Source organism: Odontesthes bonariensis, chromosome 10, assembly GCF_027942865.1.
Source record: "Odontesthes bonariensis isolate fOdoBon6 chromosome 10, fOdoBon6.hap1, whole genome shotgun sequence".
In the NCBI taxonomy this organism is placed as follows: Eukaryota; Metazoa; Chordata; class Actinopteri; order Atheriniformes; family Atherinopsidae; genus Odontesthes; species Odontesthes bonariensis.
In genome coordinates, this window is record NC_134515.1 from 2,030,155 (window position 1) to 2,047,702 (window position 17,548).

Here is a 17,548-nt window from a genome sequence, read left to right on the forward strand (position 1 = left end):
TGGAAGCTGTGTGCTCCATGTCCTCAGAATGCAGACTGTCCTCAGCGACCAGTCCAACAGCCAATCTCTGTGATGGTATGGGGTTTCATCAGTGCTCTTGGCAAAGTGATGGAAGCATTATTTTCCTATAGTTACTCTAGATGGCATATCTTTGGCTTCTAGTACTACATTGAGGAAAGTTGGAGTTATTTTTGACCAGAATCTGTCCTTTGACTCACATATAAAACAGGTTTCTGGGACTGCATTTTTTCACCTTCGCAATAATTCCAAAATTGGGAACATCCTGTCTCAGACTGATGCAGAAAAACTGCTCCATACATTTGTGACTTCAAGATTGGACTGGGCGGGGGATTGGATTGAGAAGTTTCAGTTCAATCTGTTGGTTTCCTGAGCTAAGCTACTTATTTCTACGTTGCCTTTATATGAATTGGACGAATTTGGTCTCATACATTTAGTCTCATCAGCTTAATTTTGTTTGTTCTTACGGTTCAATTTTTGAATTTCAGGTTGCAACAAATTCTAGAAAACAACAGATTTCTGTCCCATATGGTCTAGCGGCTAGGACTCCTGGTTTTCACCCAGAGGACCCGGGTTCAACTCCTGGTATGGGAATAGTTATTTGACTAAATGGTTGTTTGGATGAAATGGAAGTTGTGGGCTCCATGTCTTCAGAATGCAGACTGTCCTCAGTGACCAGTCCAACAGCCAATCTCTGTGATGGTATGGGGTTTCATCAGTTCTCTTGGCAAAGTGATGTAAGCGTTGTTTTCCTATAATTACTCTAGAAGGCATATCTTTGGCTTCTAGTACTACATTGAGGAAAGTTGGAGTTATTTTTGACCAGGATCTGTCCTTTGACTCACATATAAAACAGGTTTCTGGGACTGCCTTCTTTCACCTTCGTAATATTGCCAAAATTGGGAACATCCTGTCTCAGAATGATGCAGAAAAACTGCTCCATACATTTGTGACTTCAAGATTGGACTGGGCGGGGGATTGGATTGAGAAGTTTCAGTTCAATCTGTTGGTTTCCTGAGCTAAGCTACTTATTTCTACGTTGCCTTTATATGAATTGGACGAATTTGGTCTCATACATTTAGTCTCATCAGCTTAATTTTGTTTGTTCTTATGGTTAAATTCTTTAATTTAAGGCTGCAACATATTCTAGGAAACTCTAGATTGCTGTCCCATATGGTCTAGCGGCAACGATTCCTGGTTTTCACCCAGGTGGCCCGGGTTCAACTCCCGGTATGGGAATCGTTATTTGACTAAATGGTTGGTTGGAAGAAATGGAAGCTGTGTGCTCCATGTCCTCAGAATGCAGACTGTCCTCAGTGACCAGTCCAACAGCCAATCTCTGTGATGGTATGGGGTTTCATCAGTGCTCTTGGCAAAGTGATGGAAACATTGTTTTCCTATAGTTACTCTAGATGGCATATCTTTGGCTTCTAGTACTACATTGAGGAAAGTTGGAGTTATTTTTGACCAGAATCTGTCCTTTGACTCACATATAAAACAGGTTTCTGGGACTGCCTTCTTTCACCTTCGTAATATTGCCAAAATTGGGAACATCCTGTCTCAGACTGATGCAGAAAAACTGCTCCATACATTTGTGACTTCAAGATTGGACTGGGCGGGGGATTGGATTGAGAAGTTTCGGTGCAATCTGTTGGTTTCCTGAGCTAAGCTACTTATTTCTACGTTGCCTTTATATGAATTGGACGAATTTGCAATCATACATTTTGTCTCATCAGCTTAATTTCATTTGTTCTTACGGTTCAATTTTTGAATTTCAGGCTGCAATATATTCTAGAAAACAACAGATTTCTGTCCCATATGGTCTAGCGGCTAGGATTCCTGGTTTTCACCCATGTGGCCCGGGTTCAACTCCCGGTATGGGAATAGTTATTTGACTAAATGGTTGGTTGGAGGAAATGGAAGCTGTGTGCTCCATGTCCTCAGAATGCAGACTGTCCTCAGCGACCAGTCCAACAGCCAATCTCTGTGATGGTATGGGGTTTCATCAGTGCTGTTGGCAAAGTGATGGAAGCATTGTTTTCCTATAGTTACTCTAGATGGCATATCTTTGGCTTCTAGTACTACAGTGAGGAAAGTTGGAGTTATTTTTTACCAGAATCTGTCCTTTGACTCACATATAAAAAAGGTTTCTAGGACTGCCTTCTTTCACCTTCGTAATATTGCCAAAATTGGGAACATCCTGTCTCAGACTGATGCAGAAAAACTGCTCCATACATTTGTGACTTCAAGATTGGACTGGGCGGGGGATTGGATTGAGAAGTTTCAGGTCAATCTGTTGGTTTCCTGAGCTAAGCTACTTATTTCTACGTTGCCTTTATATGAATTGGACGAATTTGCAATCAAACATTTTGTCTCATCAGCTTAATTTCATTTGTTCTTACGGTTCAATTTTTGAATTTCAGGCTGCAACATATTCTAGAAAACACTCGATTGCTGTCCCATATGGTCTAGCGGCTAGGATTCCTGGTTTTCACCCAGGTGGCCCGGGTTCAACTCCCGGTATGGGAATAGTTATTTGACTAAATGGTTGGTTGGAAGAAATGGAAGCTGTGTGCTCCATGTCCTCAGTGACCAGTCCAACAGCCAATCTCTGTGATGGTATGGGGTTTCATCAGTGCTCTTGGCAAAGTGATGGAAGCATTGTTTTCCTTTAGTTACTCTAGATGGCATATCTTTGGCTTCTAGTACTACAGTGAGGAAAGTTGGAGTTATTTTTGACCAGGATCTGTCCTTTGACTCACATATAAAACAGGTTTCTAGGACTGCCTTCTTTCACCTTCGTAATATTGCCAAAATTGGGAACATCCTGTCTCAGACTGATGCAGAAAAACTGCTCCATACTTTTGTGACTTCAAGATTGGACTGGGCGGGGGATTGGATTGAGAAGTTTCAGTTCAATCTGTTGGTTTCCTGAGCTAAGCTACTTATTTCTACGTTGCCTTTATATGAATTGGACGAATATGCAATCAAACATTTTGTCTCATCAGCTTAATTTCGTTTGTTCTTACGGTTCAATTTTTGAATTTCAGGTTGCAACATATTCTAGAAAACAACGGATTTCTGTCCCATATGGTCTAGCGGCTAGGATTCCTGGTTTTCACCCAGGCGGCCTGGGTTCAACTCCCGGTATGGGAATAGTTATTTGACTAAATGGTTGGTTGGAAGAAATGGAAGCTGTGTGCTCCATGTCCTCAGAATGCAGACTGTCCTCAGCGACCAGCCCAACAGCCAATCTCTGTGATGGTATGGGGTTTCATCAGTGCTCTTTGCAAAGTGATGGAAGCATTGTTTTCCTATAGTTACTCTAGATGGCATATCTTTGGCTTCTAGTACTACATTGAGGAAAGTTGGAGTTATTTTTGACCAGAATCTGTCCTTTGACTCACATATAAAACAGGTTTCTAGGACTGCCTTCTTTCACCTTCGTAATATTGCCAAAATTGGGAACATCCTGTCTCAGACTGATGCAGAAAAACTGCTCCATACATTTGTGACTTCAAGATTGGACTGGGCGGGGGATTGGATTGAGAAGTTTCAGTTCAATCTGTTGGTTTCCTGAGCTAAGCTACTTATTTCTACGTCGCCTTTATATGAATTGGACTAATTTGGTCTCATACATTTAGTCTCATCAGCTTAATTTCGTTTATTCTCACGGTTCAATTTTTGAATTTCAGGCTGCAACATATTCTAGAAAACACTAGATTTCTGTCCCATATGGTCTAGCGGCTAGGATTCTGGTTTTCACCCAGGAGACCTGGGTTCAACTCCCGGTATGGGAATAGTTACTTGACTAAATGGTTGGTTGGAAGAAATGGAAGCTGTGTGCTCCATGTCCTCACAATGCAAACTGTCCTCAGTGACCAGTCCAACAGCCAATCTCTGTGATGGTATGGGGTTTCATCAGTGCTCTTGGCAAAGTGATGGAAGCATTGTTTTCCTATAGTTACTCTAGATGGCATATCTTTGGCTTCTAGTACTAGAGTGAGGAAAGTTGGAGTTATTTTTGACCAGAATCTGTCCTTCTACTCACATATAAAACAGGTTTCTGGGACTGCCTTCTTTCACCTTTGTAATATTGCCAAAATTGGGAACATCCTGTCTCAGACTGATGCAGAAAAACTGCTCCATACATTTGTGACTTCAAGATTGGACTGGGCGGGGGATTGGATTGAGAAGTTTATGTTCAATCTGTTGGTTTCCTGAGCTAAGCTACTTATTTCTACGCTGCCTTTATGTGAATTGGACTAATTTGGACTCATACATTTAGTCTCATCAGCTTAATTTCGTTTGTTGTTACGGTTCAAGTTTGGAATTTCAGGCTGCAACATATTCTAGAAAACACTAGATTGCTGTCCCATATGGTCTAGTGGCTAGGATTCCTGGTTTTCACCCAGGCGGCCCGGGTTCAACTCCCGGTATGGGAATAGTTATTTGACTAAATGGATGGTTGGAAGAAATGGAAGCTGTATGCTCCATGTCCTCAGAATGCAGACTGTCCTCAGTGACCAGTCCAACAACCAATCTCTGTGATGGTATGGGGTTTCATCAGTGCTCTTGGCAAAGTGATGGAAGCATTGTTTTCCTATAGTTACTCTAGATGGCATATCTTTGGCTTCTAGTACAACAGTGAGGAAAGTTGGAGTTATTTTTGACCAGGATCTGTCCTTTGACTCACATATAAAACAGGTTTCTAGGACTGCCTTCTTTCACCTTCGTAATATTGCCAAAATTGGGAACATCCTGTCTCAGACTGATGCAGAAAAACTGCTCCATACATTTGTGACTTCAAGATTGGACTGGGCGGGGGATTGGATTGAGAAGTTTATGTTCAATCTGTTGGTTTCCTGAGCTAAGCTACTTATTTCTACGCTGCCTTTATGTGAATTGGACTAATTTGGACTCATACATTTAGTCTCATCAGCTTAATTTCGTTTGTTGTTACGGTTCAAGTTTGGAATTTCAGGCTGCAACATATTCTAGAAAACAACAGATTTCTGTCCCATATGGTCTAGCGGCTAGGATTCCTGGTTTTCACCCAGGCGGCCCGGGTTCAACTCCCGGTATGGGAATAGTTATTTGACTAAATGGTTGGTTGGAAGCTGTGTGCTCCATGTCCTCAGAATGCAGACTGTCCTCAGCGACCAGTTCTACAGCCAATCTCTGTGATGGTATGGGGTTTCATCAGTGCTCTCGGCAAAGTGATGTAAGCATTGTTTTCCTATAGTTACTCTAGAAGGCATATCTTTGGCTTCTAGTACTACATTGAGGAAAGTTGGAGTTATTTTTGACCAGAATCTGTCCTTTGACTCACATATAAAACAGGTTTCTGGGACTGCCTTCTTTCACCTTCGTAATATTGCCAAAATTGGGAACATCCTGTCTCAGACTGATGCAGAAAAACTGCTCCATACATTTGTGACTTCAAGATTGGACTGGGCGGGGGATTGGATTGAGAAGTTTCAGTACAATCTGTTGGTTTCCTGAGCTAAGCTACTTATTTCTACGTTGCCTTTATATGAATTGGACTAATTTGGTCTCATACATTTTGTCTCATCAGCTTAATTTCATTTGTTCTTACGGTTCAATTTTTGAATTTCAGGCTGCAACATATTCTAGAAAACACTAGATTGCTGTCCCATATGGTCTAGTGGCTAGGATTCCTGGTTTTCACCCAGGCGGCCCGGGTTCAACTCCTGGTATGGGAATAGTTATTTGACTAAATGGTTGGTTGGAAGAAATGAAAGCTGTGTGCTCCATGTCCTCAGTATGCAGACTGTCCTCAGTGACCAGTCCAACAGCCAATCTCTGTGATGGTATGGGGTTTCATCAGTGCTCTTGGCAAAGTGATGGAAGAATTGTTTTCCTATAGTTACTCTAGATGGCATATCTTTGGCTTCTAGTACTACAGTGAGGAAAGTTGGAGTTATTTTTTAAGAGGATCTGTCCTTTGACTCACATATAAAACAGGTTTCTAGGACTGCCTTCTTTCACCTTCGTAATATTGCCAAAATTGGGAACATCCTGTCTCAGACTGATGCAGAAAAACTGCTCCATACATTTGTGACTTCAAGATTGGACTGGGCGGGGGATTGGATTGAGAAGTTTCAGTACAATCTGTTGGTTTCCTGAGCTAAGCTACTTATTTCTACGTTGCCTTTATATGAATTGGACTAATTTGGTCTCATACATTTTGTCTCATCAGCTTAATTTAATTTGTTCTTACGGTTCAATTTTTGAATTTCAGGCTGCAACATATTCTAGAAAACACTAGATTGCTGTCCCATATGGTCTAGTGGCTAGGATTCCTGGTTTTCACCCAGGCGGCCCGGGTTCAACTCCCGGTATGGGAATAGTTATTTGACTAAATGGTTGGTTGGAAGAAATGAAAGCTGTGTGCTCCATGTCCTCAGAATGCAGACTGTCCTCAGCGACCAGTTCTTCAGCCAATCTCTGTGATGGTATGGGGTTTCATCAGTGCTCTCGGCAAAGTGATGGAAGCATTGTTTTCCTATAGTTACTCTAGATGGCATATCTTTGGCTTCTAGTACTACATTGAGGAAAGTTGGAGTTATTTTTGACCAGGATCTGTCCTTTGACTCACATATAAAACAGGTTTCTAGGACTGTCTTCTTTCACCTTCGTAATATTGCCAAAATTGGGAACATCCTATCTCAGACTGATGCAGAAAAACTGCTCCATACGTTTGTGTCTTCAAGATTGGACTGGGCGGGGGATTGGATTGAGAAGTTTCAGTTCAATCTGTTGGTTTTCGTGAGCTAAGCTACTTATTTCTACGTTGCCTTTATATGAATTGGACTAATTTGGTCTCATACATTTTGTCTCATCAGCTTAATTTAATTTGTTCTTACGGTTCAATTTTTGAATTTCAGGCTGCAACATATTCTAGAAAACACTAGATTGCTGTCCCATATGGTCTAGCGGCTAGGATTCCTGGTTTTCACCCAGGCGGCCAGGGTTCAACTCCCGGTATGGGAATAGTTATTTGACTAAATGGTTGGTTGGAAGAAATGAAAGCTGTGTGCTCCATGTCCTCAGAATGCAGACTGTCCTCAGCGACCAGTCCAACAGCCAATCTCTGTGATGGTATGGGGTTTCATCAGTGCTCTTGGCAAAGTGATGGAAGCATTGTTTTCCTATAGTTACTCTAGATGGCATATCTTTGGCTTCTAGTACTACAGTGAGGAAAGTTGGAGTTATTTTTTAAGAGGATCTGTCCTTTGACTCACATATAAAACAGGTTTCTAGGACTGCCTTCTTTCACCTTCGTAATATTGCCAAAATTGGGAACATCCTGTCTCAGACTGATGCAGAAAAACTGCTCCATACATTTGTGACTTCAAGATTGGACTGGGCGGGGGATTGGATTGAGAAGTTTCAGTACAATCTGTTGGTTTCCTGAGCTAAGCTACTTATTTCTACGTTGCCTTTATATGAATTGGACGAATTTGCAATCAAACATTTTGTCTCATCAGCTTAATTTCATTTGTTCTTACGGTTAAATTTTTGAATTTCAGGCTGCAACATATTCTAGAAAACAACAGATATCTGTCCCATATGGTCTAGCGGCTAGGATTCCTGGTTTTCACCCAGGCGGCCCGGGTTCAACTCCCGGTATGGGAATAGTTATTTGACTAAATGGTTGGTTGGAAGCTGTGTGCTCCATGTCCTCAGAATGCAGACTGTCCTCAGCGACCAGTTCTTCAGCCAATCTCTGTGATGGTATGGGGTTTCATCAGTGCTCTTGGCAAAGTGATGGAAGCATTGTTTTCCTATAGTTACTCTAGAAGGCATATCTTTGGCTTCTAGTACTACATTGAGGAAAGTTGGAGTTATTTTTTACCAGAATCTGTCCTTTGACTCACATATAAAACAGGTTTCTGGGACTGCCTTCTTTCACCTTCGTAATATTGCCAAAATTGGGAACATCCTATCTCAGACTGATGCAGAAAAACTGCTCCATACGTTTGTGTCTTCAAGATTGGACTGGGCCGGGGATTGGATTGAGAAGTTTCAGTTCAATCTGTTGGTTTCCTGAGCTAAGCTACTTATTTCTACGTTGCCTTTATATGAATTGGACGAATTTGCAAACAAACATTTTGTCTCATCAGCTTAATTTCGTTTGTTCTTACGGTTAAATTTTTGAATTTCAGGCTGCAACATATTCTAGAAAACAACAGATTTCTGTCCCATATGGTCTAGCGGCTAGGATTCCTGGTTTTCACCCAGGCAGCCCGGGTTCAACTCCCGGTATGGGAATAGTTATTTGACTAAATGGTTGGTTGGAAGAAATGGAAGCTGTGTGCTCCATGTCCTCAGAATGCAGACTGTCCTCAGCGACCAGTCCAACAGCCAATCTCTGTGATGGTATGGGGATTCATCAGATCTCTTTCAAAGTGATGGAAGCGTTGTTTTCCTATAGTTACTCTAGATGGCATATCTTTGGCTTCTAGTACTACATTGAGGAAAGTTGGAGTTATTTTTGACCAGAATCTGTCCTTTGACTCACATATAAAACAGGTTTCTGGGACTGCCTTCTTTCACCTTCGTAATATTGCCAAAATTGGGAACATCCTGTCTCAGACTGATGCAGAAAAACTGCTCCATACATTTGTGACTTCAAGATTGGACTGGGCGGGGGATTGGATTGAGAAGTTTCAGTACAATCTGTTGGTTTCCTGAGCTAAGCTACTTATTTCTACGTTGCCTTTATATGAATTGGACGAATTTGCAATCAAACATTTTGTCTCATCAGCTTAATTTCATTTGTTCTTACGGTTCAATTTTTGAATTTCAGGCTGCAACATATTCTAGAAATCACTAGATTGCTGTCCCATATGGTCTAGCGGCTAGGATTCCTGGTTTTCACCCAGGCGGCCCGGGTTCAACTCCAGGTATGGGAATAGTTATTTGACTAAATGGTTGGTTGGAAGAAATGGAAGCTGTGTGCTCCATGTCCTCAGAATGCAGACTGTCCTCAGCGACCAGTCCAACAGCCAATCTCTGTGATGGTATGGGGTTTCATCAGTGCTCTTGGCAAAGTGATGGAAGCATTGTTTTCCTATAGTTACTCTAGATGGCATATCTTTGGCTTCTAGTACTACATTGAGGAAAGTTGGAGTTATTTTTGACCAGAATCTGTCCTTTGACTCACATATAAAACAGGTTTCTAGGACTGCTTTCTTTCACCTTCGTAATATTGCCAAAATTGGGAACATCCTGTCTCAGACTGATGCAGAAAAACTGCTCCATACATTTGTGACTTCAAGATTGGACTGGGCGGGGGATTGGATTGAGAAGTTTCAGTTCAATCTGTTGGTTTCCTGAGCTAATCTACTTATTTCTATGTTGACTTTATATGAATTGGACTAATTTGGTCTCATACATTTAGTCTCATCAGCTTAATTTCGTTTGTTCTTACGGTTAAATTTTTGAATTTCAGGCTGCAACATATTCTAGAAAACAACAGATTTCTGTCCCATATGGTCTAGCGGCTAGGATTCCTGGTTTTCACCCAGGCGGCCCGGGTTCAACTCCCGGTATGGGAATAGTTATTTGACTAAATGGTTGGTTGGAAGAAATGGAAGCTGTGTGCTCCATGTCCTCAGAATGCAGAATGTCCTCAGTGACCAGTCCAACAGCCAATCTCTGTGATGGTATGGGGTTTCATCAGTGCTCTTGGCAAAGTGATGGAAGCATTTTTTTCTTATAGTTACTCTAGATGGCATATCTTTGGCTTCTAGTACTACAGTGAGGAAAGTTGGAGTTATTTTTGAAGAGGATCTGTTCTTTGACTCACATATAAAACAGGTTTCTAGGACTGCCTTCTTTCACCTTCGTAATATTGCCAAAATTGGGAACATCCTATCTCAGACTGATGCAGAAAAACTGCTCCATACGTTTGTGTCTTCAAGATTGGACTGGGCCGGGGATTGGATTGAGAAGTTTCAGTTCAATCTGTTGGTTTCCTGAGCTAAGCTACTTATTTCTACGTTGCCTTTATATGAATTGGACGAATTTGCAAACAAACATTTTGTCTCATCAGCTTAATTTCGTTTGTTCTTACGGTTAAATTTTTGAATTTCAGGCTGCAACATATTCTAGAAAACAACAGATTTCTGTCCCATATGGTCTAGCGGCTAGGATTCCTGGTTTTCACCCAGGCGGCCCGGGTTCAACTCCAGGTATGGGAATAGTTATTTGACTAAATGGTTGGTTGGAAGAAATGGAAGCTGTGTGCTCCATGTCCTCAGAATGCAGACTGTCCTCAGCGACCAGTCCAACAGCCAATCTCTGTGATGGTATGGGGTTTCATCAGTGCTCTTGGCAAAGTGATGGAAGCATTGTTTTCCTATAGTTACTCTAGATGGCATATCTTTGGCTTCTAGTACTACATTGAGGAAAGTTGGAGTTATTTTTGACCAGAATCTGTCCTTTGACTCACATATAAAACAGGTTTCTGGGACTGCCTTCTTTCACCTTCGTAATATTGCCAAAATTGGGAACATCCTATCTCAGACTGATGCAGAAAAACTGCTCCATACGTTTGTGACTTCAAGATTGGACTGGGCGGGGGATTGGATTGAGAAGTTTCAGTTCAATCTGTTGGTTTCCTGAGCTAATCTACTTATTTCTATGTTGACTTTATATGAATTGGACTAATTTGGTCTCATACATTTAGTCTCATCAGCTTAATTTCGTTTGTTCTTACGGTTAAATTTTTGAATTTCAGGCTGCAACATATTCTAGAAAACAACAGATTTCTGTCCCATATGGTCTAGCGGCTAGGATTCCTGGTTTTCACCCAGGCGGCCCGGGTTCAACTCCCGGTATGGGAATAGTTATTTGACTAAATGGTTGGTTGGAAGAAATGGAAGCTGTGTGCTCCATGTCCTCAGAATGCAGAATGTCCTCAGTGACCAGTCCAACAGCCAATCTCTGTGATGGTATGGGGTTTCATCAGTGCTCTTGGCAAAGTGATGGAAGCATTTTTTTCTTATAGTTACTCTAGATGGCATATCTTTGGCTTCTAGTACTACAGTGAGGAAAGTTGGAGTTATTTTTGAAGAGGATCTGTCCTTTGACTCACATATAAAACAGGTTTCTAGGACTGCCTTCTTTCACCTTCATAATAATGCCAAAATTGGGAACATCCTGTCTCAGACTGATGCAGAAAAACTGCTCCATACATTTGTGACTTCAAGATGGGACTGGGCGAGGGATTGGATTGAGAAGTTTCAGTTCAATCTGTTGGTTTCCTGAGCTAAGCTACTTATTTCTACGTTGCCTTTATATGAATTGGACGAATTTGCAATCAAACATTTTGTCTCATCAGCTTAATTTTATTTGTTCTTACGGTTCAATTTTTGAATTTCAGGCTGCAACATATTCTAGAAAACAACAGATTTCTTTCCCATGTGGTCTAGCGGCTAGGATTCCTGGTTTTCACCCAGGCGGCCCAGGTTCAACTCCCGGTATGGGAATAGTTATTTGACTAAATGGTTGGTTGGAAGAAATGGAAGCTGTGTGCTCCATGTCCTCAGAATGCAGACTGTCCTCAGTGACCAGTCCAACAGCCAATCTCTGTGATGGTATGGGGTTTCATCAGTGCTCTTGGCAAAGTGATGGAAGCATTGTTTTCCTATAGTTACTCTAGATGGCATATCTTTGGCTTCTCGTACTACATTGAGGAAAGTTGGAGTTATTTTTGACCAGAATCTGTCCTTTGACTCACATATAAAACAGGTTTCTAGGACTGCCTTCTTTAATTTTCGTAATATTGCCAAAATTGGGAACATCCTGTCTCAGACTGATGCAGAAAAACTGCTCCATACATTTGTGACTTCAAGATTGGACTGGGCGGGGGATTGGATTGAGAAGTTTCAGTACAATCTGTTGGTTTCCTGAGCTAAGCTACTTATTTCTACGTTGCCTTTATATGAATTGGACGAATTTGGTCTCATACATTTAGTCTCATCAGCTTAATTTCGTTTGTTCTTACGGTTCAATTTTTGAAATTCAGGCTGCAACATATTCTAGAAAACACAAGATTGCTCTCCCATATGGTCTAGCGGCTAGGATTCCTGGTTTTCACCCAGGCGGCCTGGGTTCAACTCCCGGTATGGGAATAGTTATTTGACTAAATGGTTGGTTGGAAGAAATGGAAGCTGTGTGCTCCATGTCCTCAGAATGCAGACTGTCCTCAGCGACCAGCCCAACAGCCAATCTCTGTGATGGTATGGGGTTTCATCAGTGCTCTTGGCAAAGTGACGGAAGCATTGTTTTCCTATAGTTACTCTCGATGGCATATCTTTGGCTTTTAGTACTACATTGAGGAAAGTTGAAGTTATTTTTGACCAGAATCTGTTCTTTGACTCACATATAAAACAGGTTTCTAGGACTGCCTTCTTTAATTTTCGTAATATTGCCAAAATTGGGAACATCCTGTCTCAGACTGATGCAGAAAAACTGCTCCATACATTTGTGACTTCAAGATTGGACTGGGCGGGGGATTGGATTGAGAAGTTTCAGTACAATCTGTTGGTTTCCTGAGCTAAGCTACTTATTTCTACGTTGCCTTTATATGAATTGGACGAATTTGCAATCAAACATTTTGTCTCATCAGCTTAATTTTATTTGTTCTTACGGTTCAATTTTTGAATTTCAGGCTGCAACATATTCTAGAAAACAACAGATTTCTTTCCCATATGGTCTAGCGACTAGGATTCCTGGTTTTCACCCAGGCGGCCCGGGTTCAACTCCCGGTATGGGAATAGTTATTTGACTAAATGGTTGGTTGGAAGAAATGGAAGCTGTGTGCTCCATGTCCTCAGAATGCAGACTGTCCTCAGCGACCAGTCCAACAGCCAATATCTGTGATGGTATGGGGTTTCATCAGTGCTCTTGGCAAAGTGATGGAAGCATTGTTTTCCTATAGTTACTCTAGATGGCATATCTTTGGCTTCTCGTACTACATTGAGGAAAGTTGGAGTTATTTTTTACCAGAATCTGTCCTTTGACTCACATATAAAACAGGTTTCTAGGACTGCCTTCTTTAATTTTCGTAATATTGCCAAAATTGGGAACATCCTGTCTCAGACTGATGCAGAAAAACTGCTCCATACATTTGTGACTTCAAGATTGGACTTGGCGGGGGATTGGATTGAGAAGTTTCAGTACAATCTGTTGGTTTCCTGAGCTAAGCTACTTATTTCTACGTTGCCTTTATATGAATTGGACGAATTTGCAATCAAACATTTTGTCTCATCAGCTTAATTTTATTTGTTCTTACGGTTCAATTTTTGAATTTCAGGCTGCAACATATTCTAGAAAACAACAGATTTCTGTCCCATATGGTCTAGCGGCTAGGATTCCTGGTTTTCACCCAGGCGGCCCGGGTTCAACTCCTGGTATGGGAATCGTTATTTGACTAAATGGTTGGTTGGAAGAAATGGAAGCTGTGTGCTCCATGTCCTCAGAATGTAGAATGTCCTCAGTGACCAGTCCAACAGCCAATCTCTGTGATGGTATGGGGTTTCATCAGTGCTCTTGGAAAAGTGATGGGAGCATTGTTTTCCTATAGTTACTCTAGATGGCATATCTTTGGCTTCTAGTACTACAGTGAGGAAAGTTGGAGTTATTTTTGAAGAGGATCTGTTCTTTGACTCACATATAAAACAGGTTTCTAGGACTGCCTTCTTTCACCTTCGTAATATTGCCAAAATTGGGAACATCCTGTCTCAGACTGATGCAGAAAAACTGCTCCATACATTTGTGACTTTAAGATTGGACTGGGCGGGGGATTGGATTGAGAAGTTTCAGTTCAATCTGTTGGTTTCCTGAGCTAAGCTACTTATTTCTACGCTGTCTTTATATGAATTGGACTAATTTGGTCTCATACATTTCGTCTCATCAGCTTAATTTCGTTTGTTCTTACGGTTCAATTTTTGAATTTCAGGCTGCAACATATTCTAGAAAACAACAGGTTTCTGTCCCATATGGTCTGGCGGCTAGGATTCCTGGTTTTCACCCAGGCGGCCCGTGTTCAACTCCCGGTATGGGAATAGTTATTTGACTAAATGGTTGGTTGGAAGAAATGGAAGCTGTGTGCTCCATGTCCTCAGAATGCAGAATGTCCTCAGCGACCAGTCCAACAGCCAATCTCTGTGATGGTATGGGGTTTCATCAGTGCTCTCGGCAAAGTGACGGAAGCATTGTTTTCCTATAGTTACTCTAGATGGCATATCTTTGGCTTCTAGTACTACATTGAGGAAAGTTGGAGTTATTTTTGACCAGAATCTGTCCTTTGACTCACATATAAAACAGGTTTCTAGGACTGCCTTCTTTCACCTTCGTAATATTGCCAAAATTGGGAACATCCTGTCTCAGACTGATGCAGAAAAACTGCTCCAAACATTTGTTTCTTCAAGATTGGACTGGGCGGGGGATTGGATTGAGAAGTTTCAGTTCAATCTGTTGGTTTCCTGAGCTAAGCTACTTATTTCTACGTTGCTTTTATATGAATTGGACGAATTTGCAATCAAACATTTAGTCTCATCAGCTTAATTTAATTTGTTCTTACGGTTCAATTTTTGAATTTCAGGCTGCAACATATTCTAGAAAACACTAGATTTCTGTCCCATATGGTCTAGCGGCTAGGATTCCTGGTTTTCACCCAGGCGGCCCGGGTTCAACTCCTGGTATGGGAATAGTTATTTGACTAAATGGTTTTGTTGGAAGAATTGGAAGCTGTGAGCTCCATGTCTTCAGAATGCAGACTGTCCTCAGTGACCAGTCCAACAGCCAATCTCTGTGATGGTATGGGGATTCATCAGTTCTCTTTCAAAGTGATGGAAGCATTGTTTTCCTATAGTTACTCTAGATGGCATATCTTTGGCTTCTAGTCCTACATTGATGAAAGTTGGAGTTATTTTTGACCAGGATCTGTCCTTTGACTCACATATAAAACAGGTTTCTAGGACTGCCTTCTTTCACCTTCGTAATATTGCCAAAATTGGGAACATCCTGTCTCAGACTGATGCAGAAAAACTGCTCCATACATTTGTGACTTCAAGATTGGACTGGGCGGGGGATTGGATTGAGAAGTTTCAGTTCAATCTGTTGGTTTCCTGAGCTAAGCTACTTATTTATACGTTGCCTTTATATGAATTGTACGAATTTGCAATCAAACATTTTGTCTCATCAGCTTAATTTTGTTTGTTCTTACGGTTCAATTTTTGAATTTCAGGCTGCAACATATTCTAGGAAACACTAGATTTCTGTCCCATATGGTCTAGCGGCTAGGATTCCTGGTTTTCACCCAGGCGGCCCGGGTTCAACTCCCGGTATGGGAATAGTTTTTTGACTAAATGGTTGGTTGGAAGAAATGGAAGCTGTGTGCTCCATGTCCTCAGAATGCAGACTGTCCTCAGCGACCTGCCCAACAGCCATTCTCTGTGGTGGTATGGGGTTTCATCAGTGCTCTTGGCAAAGTGATGGAAGCATTGTTTTCCTATAGTTACTCTAGATGGCATATCTTTGGCTTCTAGTACTACATTGAGGAAAGTTGGAGTTATTTTTGACCAGAATCTGTCCTTTGACTCACATATAAAACAGGTTTCTAGGACTGCCTTCTTTCACCTTCGTAATATTGCCAAAATTGGGAACATCCTGTCTCAGACTGATGCAGAAAAACTGCTCCATACATTTGTGACTTCAAGATTGGACTGGGCGGGGGATTGGATTGAGAAGTTTCAGTACAATCTGTTGGTTTCCTGAGCTAAGCTACTTATTTCTACGTTGCCTTTATATGAATTGGACTAATTTGGTCTCATACATTTTGTCTCATCAGCTTAATTTAATTTGTTCTTACGGTTCAATTTTTGAATTTCAGGCTGCAACATATTCTAGAAAACACTAGATTGCTGTCCCATATGGTCTAGCGGCTAGGATTCCTGGTTTTCACCCAGGCGGCCCGGGTTCAACTCCCGGTAAGGGAATAGTTATTTGACTAAATGGTTGGTTGGAAGAAATGGAAGCTGTGTGCTCCATGTCCTCAGAATGCAGACTGTCCTCAGCGACCAGTCCAACAGCTAATCTCTGTGATGGTATGGGGTTTCATCAGTGCTCTCGGCAAAGTGATGGAAGCATTGTTTTCCTATAGTTACTCTAGATGGCATATCTTTGGCTTCTAGTACTACAGTGAGGAAAGTTGGAGTTATTTTTTAAGAGGATCTGTCCTTTGACTCACATATAAAACAGGTTTCTAGGACTGCCTTCTTTCACCTTCGTAATATTGCCAAAATTGGGAACATCCTGTCTCAGACTGATGCAGAAAAACTGCTCCATACATTTGTGACTTCAAAATTGGACTGGGCGGGGGATTGGATTGAGAAGTTTCAGTACAATCTGTTGGTTTCCTGAGCTAAGCTACTTATTTCTACGTTGCCTTTATATGAATTGGACGAATTTGCAATCAAACATTTTGTCTCATCAGCTTAATTTCATTTGTTCTTACGGTTAAATTTTTGAATTTCAGGCTGCAACATATTCTAGAAAACAACAGATATCTGTCCCATATGGTCTAGCGGCTAGGATTCCTGGTTTTCACCCAGGCGGCCCGGGTTCAACTCCCGGTATGGGAATAGTTATTTGACTAAATGGTTGGTTGGAAGCTGTGTGCTCCATGTCCTCAGAATGCAGACTGTCCTCAGCGACCAGTTCTTCAGCCAATCTCTGTGATGGTATGGGGTTTCATCAGTGCTCTCGGCAAAGTGATGGAAGCATTGTTTTCCTATAGTTACTCTAGAAGGCATATCTTTGACTTCTAGTACTACATTGAGGAAAGTTGGAGTTATTTTTTACCAGAATCTGTCCTTTGACTCACATATAAAACAGGTTTCTGGGACTGTCTTCTTTCACCTTCGTAATATTGCCAAAATTGGGAACATCCTATCTCAGACTGATGCAGAAAAACTGCTCCATACGTTTGTGTCTTCAAGATTGGACTGGGCGGGGGATTGGATTGAGAAGTTTCAGTTCAATCTGTTGGTTTCCTGAGCTAAGCTACTTATTTCTACGTTGCCTTTATATGAATTGGACTAATTTGGTCTCATACATTTTGTCTCATCAGCTTAATTTAATTTGTTCTTACGGTTCAATTTTTGAATTTCAGGCTGCAACATATTCTAGAAAACACTAGATTGCTGTCCCATATGGTCTAGCGGCTAGGATTCCTGGTTTTCACCCAGGCGGCCCGGGTTCAACTCCCGGTATGGGAATAGTTATTTGACTAAATGGTTGGTTGGAAGAAATGAAAGCTGTGTGCTCCATGTCCTCAGAATGCAGACTGTCCTCAGCGACCAGTCCAACAGCCAATCTCTGTGATGGTATGGGGTTTCATCAGTGCTCTTGGCAAAGTGATGGAAGCATTGTTTTCCTATAGTTACTCTAGATGGCATATCTTTGGCTTCTAGTACTACATTGAGGAAAG

At 41.4% G+C, this 17,548-nt stretch overlaps 22 non-coding genes across 22 annotated transcripts; all 22 read left to right on the forward strand.

Moving 5' to 3' along the window:
• The first annotated feature begins 540 nt into the window (after positions 1-540).
• trnae-uuc (transfer RNA glutamic acid (anticodon UUC)) lies at positions 541-612 on the forward strand. Its single transcript has one exon. It is a non-coding gene; the product is annotated as a tRNA-Glu (tRNA).
• Positions 613-1,185: 573 nt separating this feature from the next.
• trnae-uuc (transfer RNA glutamic acid (anticodon UUC)) lies at positions 1,186-1,257 on the forward strand. The gene has a single exon. It is a non-coding gene; the product is annotated as a tRNA-Glu (tRNA).
• Positions 1,258-1,830: 573 nt separating this feature from the next.
• trnae-uuc (transfer RNA glutamic acid (anticodon UUC)) lies at positions 1,831-1,902 on the forward strand. The gene has a single exon. It is a non-coding gene; the product is annotated as a tRNA-Glu (tRNA).
• Positions 1,903-2,475: 573 nt separating this feature from the next.
• trnae-uuc (transfer RNA glutamic acid (anticodon UUC)) lies at positions 2,476-2,547 on the forward strand. The gene has a single exon. It is a non-coding gene; the product is annotated as a tRNA-Glu (tRNA).
• A 555-nt stretch (positions 2,548-3,102) lies between these two features.
• On the forward strand, positions 3,103-3,174 carry trnae-uuc (transfer RNA glutamic acid (anticodon UUC)). Its single transcript has one exon. It is a non-coding gene; the product is annotated as a tRNA-Glu (tRNA).
• A 1,217-nt stretch (positions 3,175-4,391) lies between these two features.
• On the forward strand, positions 4,392-4,463 carry trnae-uuc (transfer RNA glutamic acid (anticodon UUC)). The gene has a single exon. It is a non-coding gene; the product is annotated as a tRNA-Glu (tRNA).
• Positions 4,464-5,036: 573 nt separating this feature from the next.
• On the forward strand, positions 5,037-5,108 carry trnae-uuc (transfer RNA glutamic acid (anticodon UUC)). Its single transcript has one exon. It is a non-coding gene; the product is annotated as a tRNA-Glu (tRNA).
• A 564-nt stretch (positions 5,109-5,672) lies between these two features.
• trnae-uuc (transfer RNA glutamic acid (anticodon UUC)) lies at positions 5,673-5,744 on the forward strand. The gene has a single exon. It is a non-coding gene; the product is annotated as a tRNA-Glu (tRNA).
• Positions 5,745-6,317: 573 nt separating this feature from the next.
• Positions 6,318-6,389, forward strand: trnae-uuc (transfer RNA glutamic acid (anticodon UUC)). Its single transcript has one exon. It is a non-coding gene; the product is annotated as a tRNA-Glu (tRNA).
• A 574-nt stretch (positions 6,390-6,963) lies between these two features.
• On the forward strand, positions 6,964-7,035 carry trnae-uuc (transfer RNA glutamic acid (anticodon UUC)). The gene has a single exon. It is a non-coding gene; the product is annotated as a tRNA-Glu (tRNA).
• A 573-nt stretch (positions 7,036-7,608) lies between these two features.
• Positions 7,609-7,680, forward strand: trnae-uuc (transfer RNA glutamic acid (anticodon UUC)). The gene has a single exon. It is a non-coding gene; the product is annotated as a tRNA-Glu (tRNA).
• A 564-nt stretch (positions 7,681-8,244) lies between these two features.
• trnae-uuc (transfer RNA glutamic acid (anticodon UUC)) lies at positions 8,245-8,316 on the forward strand. Its single transcript has one exon. It is a non-coding gene; the product is annotated as a tRNA-Glu (tRNA).
• A 1,217-nt stretch (positions 8,317-9,533) lies between these two features.
• On the forward strand, positions 9,534-9,605 carry trnae-uuc (transfer RNA glutamic acid (anticodon UUC)). Its single transcript has one exon. It is a non-coding gene; the product is annotated as a tRNA-Glu (tRNA).
• Positions 9,606-10,823: 1,218 nt separating this feature from the next.
• Positions 10,824-10,895, forward strand: trnae-uuc (transfer RNA glutamic acid (anticodon UUC)). Its single transcript has one exon. It is a non-coding gene; the product is annotated as a tRNA-Glu (tRNA).
• Positions 10,896-12,113: 1,218 nt separating this feature from the next.
• trnae-uuc (transfer RNA glutamic acid (anticodon UUC)) lies at positions 12,114-12,185 on the forward strand. Its single transcript has one exon. It is a non-coding gene; the product is annotated as a tRNA-Glu (tRNA).
• A 573-nt stretch (positions 12,186-12,758) lies between these two features.
• Positions 12,759-12,830, forward strand: trnae-uuc (transfer RNA glutamic acid (anticodon UUC)). Its single transcript has one exon. It is a non-coding gene; the product is annotated as a tRNA-Glu (tRNA).
• Positions 12,831-13,403: 573 nt separating this feature from the next.
• On the forward strand, positions 13,404-13,475 carry trnae-uuc (transfer RNA glutamic acid (anticodon UUC)). Its single transcript has one exon. It is a non-coding gene; the product is annotated as a tRNA-Glu (tRNA).
• Positions 13,476-14,693: 1,218 nt separating this feature from the next.
• On the forward strand, positions 14,694-14,765 carry trnae-uuc (transfer RNA glutamic acid (anticodon UUC)). The gene has a single exon. It is a non-coding gene; the product is annotated as a tRNA-Glu (tRNA).
• A 573-nt stretch (positions 14,766-15,338) lies between these two features.
• On the forward strand, positions 15,339-15,410 carry trnae-uuc (transfer RNA glutamic acid (anticodon UUC)). Its single transcript has one exon. It is a non-coding gene; the product is annotated as a tRNA-Glu (tRNA).
• A 573-nt stretch (positions 15,411-15,983) lies between these two features.
• trnae-uuc (transfer RNA glutamic acid (anticodon UUC)) lies at positions 15,984-16,055 on the forward strand. The gene has a single exon. It is a non-coding gene; the product is annotated as a tRNA-Glu (tRNA).
• Positions 16,056-16,628: 573 nt separating this feature from the next.
• On the forward strand, positions 16,629-16,700 carry trnae-uuc (transfer RNA glutamic acid (anticodon UUC)). Its single transcript has one exon. It is a non-coding gene; the product is annotated as a tRNA-Glu (tRNA).
• A 564-nt stretch (positions 16,701-17,264) lies between these two features.
• trnae-uuc (transfer RNA glutamic acid (anticodon UUC)) lies at positions 17,265-17,336 on the forward strand. The gene has a single exon. It is a non-coding gene; the product is annotated as a tRNA-Glu (tRNA).
• The last annotated feature ends 212 nt before the right edge of the window (positions 17,337-17,548 follow it).